The following is a 6649-nucleotide window of genomic DNA, read 5'->3' on the forward strand; positions in this document are numbered from 1 at the left end:
GCCACGTTCTGATGATGAAGCATGTATTTCTGCTGCAGTTACAAGAGCTACAACGGCTGCACTTCAAGCAAAAGATGAACAAGCACTTGGTATTATCATTACTGCTTAAGAAGATGATTTTATTCATTGTATTGATGATGTTGAGTCAGCTATGGAAGCTTGGGAATTATTAGAACGTACTTTTGGTGCAAAGCATTCCAAAATCAGTTTTTGAAGATGCAACTCTTTGATCTAACCATGGAGAGTAATGAAAATTTAGCAACTTTGATTAACAGGTTGAAGAGCTTAATGACACAGTTGGTTTATGTTAAATCTCCTGTTCCTGAAGAAGATGCTATTGCTATCCTGCTTAAAAGCTTACCTTCAAGCTTTAGACAAATTGTGACGGTACTTAAAGAGAAGGATCCAGTCCCTTCTTTGGAAAGTATCATAAATTCTTTGCAGGAAGAAGACAAGAAGATTACAAAGGATGTGATAGATCCTTATGCATATACTGTTACTACGACATCGGCAAAGAAGAAGTGTACTATTTGTGGTCGTACAAATCATCTTACTAAGGATTGTTTCTCCAAACATCCTTGTGAGTATTGTGGAAAGACGAATCATCCATCCTCAAAGTGCTACCAAAAAGATCAAAAGCAAGCAAAGGCACATGTGGTTGAAGAAGTCAACCAACAAGAAGAAACAAATCTTTGTTCTAGTCTTAGTATAAAAGATGTAGATGAGGAGTATGCTTTTTAGATTATGTCATGTATGTGGTTGAGTCAAGACTTATGTTGTTCCAACTTGATAAGTTGTAGAGGAGAGTACACTACCCTATGTTGTTGTTCAGGGGGGACTCTTACTCATTGTGTCAAGGAGGTTTGTTAGACTTGATTCATGTTTTGTAAGAAGTTGGTCTTAAGGGGGGATTGTTGGATAAATGTAATCCCAACTCCTTAGTCCAAATTAATATGTGGTTGATAGGCTAGTGGTCAGTGGTTGGTGTGTAAAGCCTACAAATGGTTGGTACATGTTGTTCATGCAATTCATGCAACTAAAAATAGGGTAGAGGAGTCTCTAAATAAGGTATAAGTCGTGATCAAGTGATTATGTAAGTTTGGTTCATGTCTAATCATAATTAGTGTCTTCTTGTGTTAATCTCATATCATTTTTCTGCATATACCAATTTTTGTCCCTCATATTCATGATGTCTTGTACAATCTTTGATCCACCTTGAGTATGTTTTTGATCAATCTTCATAGCTTAGTTATCATATCCAAAAAGCCCCGCAAAGAGTACAAGACAATTATGATTTCTTTTATGCATAGAGGCCGCATGCATATCGTTGATGCCGGCAAGGAAGGGGATTCTATTCCACTTGTATCTCACATCCAGATTAATAAAGCAATGAAAAAGAGTCTTTTTGCGTACTTGGTTTTTGTTCGTGATAGCATTGACCCAAGTCATCAAAATGTGGATGCTTTGATTCACGATAGGCTGAATTGTCTTCATGCATTCAACGATTGTTTTACTGATGCATTGCCAGGTGAATTACCTCCTCAAAGGCTCGAGGATCATCACATAGATCTTGTGCCAGGCAGTTCTCCACCTAACAAACCCGCATACCATGTGAGTGCCGCACAACAAGAAGAGATCATGAAGCAAGTAAATGAGCTTTTAGAGAAAGGTTTGGTTCAGCCAAGTTCCTCACCTTATTGCTCTCCCGTGCTTCTTGTTCAAAAGAAAGACGGGTCATTCCGCATGTGTGTGGATTATAGAGCTTTAAATAAGCTCACCCCATCAAGAATAGATTCCCAATCCCGCGCATTGATGACATTTTGGATAAGCTTGATGGCTCGGCTTGTTTCAGCCGTCTTGATTTGAAGAGTGGTTATCACCAAATACGAGTGGTGCCACAAGATGTCCACAAAACTGCATTCAGGACAGCTTTTGGATTATATGAATTTTTGGTGATGCCTTTTGGTCTCACCAATGCTCCCGCCACATTCAATCGTATGATGGATAGGATATTCCGACCCCATTGCAAATTCACAGGTGTATTCTTTGATGACATCTTGGTTTTCTCCAAGAATGAGCAGGAACATAGAACTCATTTGGTCACAGTGTTCGAAGAGTTGCGGAAGCATAAACTTTTCATTAATGCCAAGAAAAGTGAGTTCTTTCTTTGAGAGAGATATTATTTGGGTCACATTGTATCCAAGGATGGAGTAACAATGGATCCTGCAAAGATAGAAACCATTCGGAACTGGCCAGAGTTGCAAAATGTACATCAAGTACGTAGTTTTTTGGGATTATGTTCATACTATAGACGTTTCATAAGGCATTTTGCTATGATAGCCACCCCTCTACATGATCTCACAAAGAGGAAAACCACTTTCAAATGGACTCCAAAAGAACAGGATGCCTTCTTGCAACTCAAGCATGCTATCATATGTGGACCCGTATTGATTGTTCCCGACTTACAAAGGTCATTCATAGTGGAATGTGATGCTTGTGGCGACTGTATAGGGGTTGTTCTAAATCAAGAAGGGCATGTAGTTGCATATGAGAGCCGTCGTTTACATGATGCTGAGCTTCATATGGATATCTATGAGAAAGAGCTCTTGGCTGTAATTCATGCCTTAAAGATATGGAAACATTATCTTCTTGGGGCTGAATTTGTAGTCAAGACAGATCATCAAAGCTTGAGATACTTTCTATCTCAAACAAAGCTTTCGGAGAAGCAAATGAGAATGGCAAACTTTCTTTCTATGTTTCATTTTCAGATTGTGCATACTCCGGGAAAGAAAAATGTGGTGGCAGATGCATTATCCAGGAGGCCTTATGTGGCTGCAGTTTCAGTGGCCTCTCATGGGGACTTATCTACTATGCGAGATTTGTATCATTTGGATGCTGATTTTTGCCGTATATGGACTGATTTGATGGCTGGTCACTCACATGCCTCTTATGTGATTAAAGAGGGTTATCTTATGAAGGATAACTGCTTATGTGTGGTGAAGGATATGCATCCAAAGGTTATGGACGAATGTCACGCTCCACCTTATGCTGGTCATAGAGGTATCATGCCTACTACACGCATGAGAGATATTTCTTTTGGCCAAGCTGTCACGTGCATCCCGCACTTGGATGCCACGTAGACATTTCTGTACAGAAGGTGCAGGACCTGGGATGGTGAACTGGTCCCATGTGAGCCCAGTCCGGGACGAGTCAGCCAGGGATCCATCTCAGTCGTCCGAGGTCAGGTGTGCATTGTCCTGCACATGAGTCCAAGGTCAGGTGTGCATTGTCCTGCACATGAAGCAGTGCCAGTCCGCGCTGTGAGTCTCCCTCTGGAATGATGTCAGATGTGCTGAGTATTTGGTTTGCAACTGGATGCCAGGCCTCTGTAGGCATGTAGTTTGCATGTAGAGATGGGGCCAGCCCATAGGGCTACCCCAGGGCAAGGATTTGCATTTGCATACTTAGTCTGGGCATGGGGGAGGTGTAGAACCACCCCCAAGGGGCCAGGAGGGCCCAAGATATTGCCCACCAGCCAAGGCAAGGGCTGGAGGGGCTGTCGGCCAGCTCCAGAGCTTCTGGACAGGCAGCCGACAGAGATTAAAGCCCTAAACAGCAGGCGGCCAGGTGTGGGGGGCAGTCCCACACCCATGCGCAGCATGCCCAGCAGCCAGGGTGCTGTCCAGAAGCATGCGCAGGCTGGACAGCAGGGATTACAAGTGTGAAAACACTTTATTAAAGTGTGTGAGTATTTTATTAAAAATACTCAGTCGTGGGCTGTCCTGAAGCCAGCCGACTGCATGAAGGGAGTAGTATAAAAGCCCAGCCCATAATTCATTCATCCCATCTCATAATTCACCAAGAGCTCCAAGCAACCAAGGGCCAGGACAGCCAAGAACATTGCTAAAGCTAAGGGGTGAAGGACTGAAGGTCAAGGGCAGGTTTTCCAGCCAAGAAAAGGTCAAGTACTTTGTATTTGTTTCAGATTTACATCATTCTAATAAAGCAAATACACCATCCGTGGTGGGGGCCCTACAGAGGGTAATTGGGACCCAATACTGTGTCCTTCTCCATCTCCCCCTTCTCTCTCTATTTTCTGCACATCGTCTTTCAGTTTTGTGCGTTAATTCCGTTGCGAAGAGAGTGCTGTTTTCTGATTTTTGAAGTACCGATCCTTCTCCGAAGCTTCCGCATATTACAGTGGTATCAGAGCCTACTTCAAGGACAAAGATTCAGCAAAGAAAACCAGAAAATTTTTCGCTCGTGTGGTTGGTTTTTAGACGCCGGTGGACTACCCCTTTCGGAGTGACTCCTGTCCCTCGAAGGACGGTTGGTTTTTAGCCTCCGGAAGCCTCCGGAAGTCTCCCACACAGATAGTGGATGGTCAGATTGCGTTCCGGAAAGAAACTGCATATTCCCGCTATGGCGAGCTTTGGCGACGAGAGAGAACCAGAACCATGGGACGAGAGTGCACCAGGCAGCCCAGCTCGGGCACCCGGCTTGAGTGTACAAGACATGTTCCAGCAGATGATGCGAGCAATCGCAGACCAGACTACCAAGTTGGATGAGCAGAAGGCGCGGATTTTGGCTCTGGAGGAGCGTTCTCGCTCTCCAGCGTCACGTTTTCCATCTCCTCCTCCCTCTCCTTCCGTACCCCAGATACCAGATCCTCGTCACAGGGACCCTCTCGAGGGGTCACAGCCGCAGCCAAGCTCCTTGCTTGAGATGCAGATGCGTGCATTGGAGATTCGACAACGAGAAGACGAAGCCATGCGACGAGTGGAACACGAGCGTTACCTCCGAGCTTTGGACGCCAGATTGACACCGGCGGCGCCCTCGAATCATTTTTTCGAGAAAATGAACTTCAGTAAGTATAATGGTAAACTTGATCCCACTACTCTGTATTCATGGTTACATCAATTTGAAGCTTACTTTGCCGCAGTTAGGAAATCAGATATTGACAAAGTGATCTTAGCCAGTTGGTATTTGGAAGGTGAGGCCATTCCTTGGTGGACTCAGTGGGCTCATGCCCACACCAGATCAGGTATGGCGGCTTATGGGTGGGACGAGTTCGTCCGTGACCTTAAGCAGCGGTTTTTACCGCCCCACTACCTTGAGCGACTCGAAGACGAGTTCAGGGGTGCGCGTCAGAATGCGCAACCAGTCCTTCAGTTTGCCAATAGAATTTCGACCTTGTGTCTACAATTAGGCTTATCTGATGCGGACAAGAAAGGGCAGTTTTTGTATGGCCTGGACACGCACATCCAATGGGAGGTGCGTATGTTTAGACCAGCCACCTTTGAGGACGCACTCTCGCTTGCGCAGAGTGCAGAAATGAAACACAATGGTGGCAAGCCCAAGACTTCCCAGCCGGCTTCTCCCAAGGCTAACGCTTCGCGGGGCAAAAGCCAGAACCAGACGGGGTCTTCCCCAGGACAGAGCCCGGGAGCCTCTGGCTCCAAGAACTCGAACAATGCGTCTAAGCTTACTCCAGACCAGAAAGCGGAGGCAGGCAAGTCAGGTGGCAAGTTGAGTGCTGAGGAGCTTGCTCAGTACAGGAAGGAGGGTAGATGTTACTTTTGTCACACAAAAGGACATACTTCTCGGGATTGTCCGAAGAAGCCTGCAAAGGCCGCCGCCGCCTCCACAGCTTCCGTGGTGAGCACAGCTCCCACACAGACCCCAGCGGCTACCCCTAGTTCTTCAACCCCCGGTGCTTCAGTTGGAGCAATTATTAGCCGGGAGCTCGAAGATAAGCAGAAGGGCGCCCATGACCAGGAGTATGAGCGCAACGAATTGCTCAAGTCCTTTGGCTACATAGGTGGCCAGAGAGTCGTTGTCTTGTTTGACAGCGGCAGCACGGAGGATGTGATCACGGAAGAGGCCGCTAGGCGTGCCCGTTTCGAGCTAACTCCGGTGGACAAACAAGTTGAGGGTTTTAGCACAGGTATGACAACGAGCGTCAAGTATGAAGCTCTAGGTGCTAAATTAGTGATTCAGGGCATAGAGTTTGTGCGTGACTTTATGGTTGCCCCTCTTGTAGGAGCAGACATAATTTTGGGTATCCAGTGGTTTCACAAGTTTCTTCCTGATGTCAAGTGGGACAAGCACACGTTCCAGATTGATCGGAATGTGTCAAACACCCCGGTGACCATTAAGTGTGAGCCAGGTATTCCAAACTTTAAGCTCATAAGCCACTTGCAGGCTAAGCGAGCAGTTAGGAAAGGCGCACAGTGTGCGATGATTTACATCCAGACAGCCCAAACGGTGGCCAGTGCTTCCGAGAAGTACTCGGTTCTCCATGAAAAGTTCCAGAAGATTTTTCTTCGGGACAGTCTCCCTCCCCAGCTTCCCCCGTCCAGACCGGAGGATCACAAGATTGATCTCCTCCCAGGCTCGGAACCCCCGAGCAAGTTTCCGTATCGCCTTTCTAAGGCAATGGAATTGGAGTTGGACCGCCAACTCCAAGAATTGTTGCAAGCTGGCTTCATCCTTCCAAGCGTGTCGCCATTTGCAGCACCGATCTTATTTGTCAAGAAGAAAGATGGGTCTTCTCGGTTGTGTGTTGATTATCGTGCACTCAACAAGCTGACTATCAAGAGCAGATTCCCGATGCCTCGAATTGACTATATTCTCGAGAGGCTGAATG

This window comes from Cibotium barometz, chromosome 12 (assembly GCF_041138505.1).
Source record: "Cibotium barometz isolate CiBa-2024 chromosome 12, ASM4113850v1, whole genome shotgun sequence".
Lineage (NCBI taxonomy): Eukaryota > Viridiplantae > Streptophyta > Polypodiopsida > Cyatheales > Cibotiaceae > Cibotium > Cibotium barometz.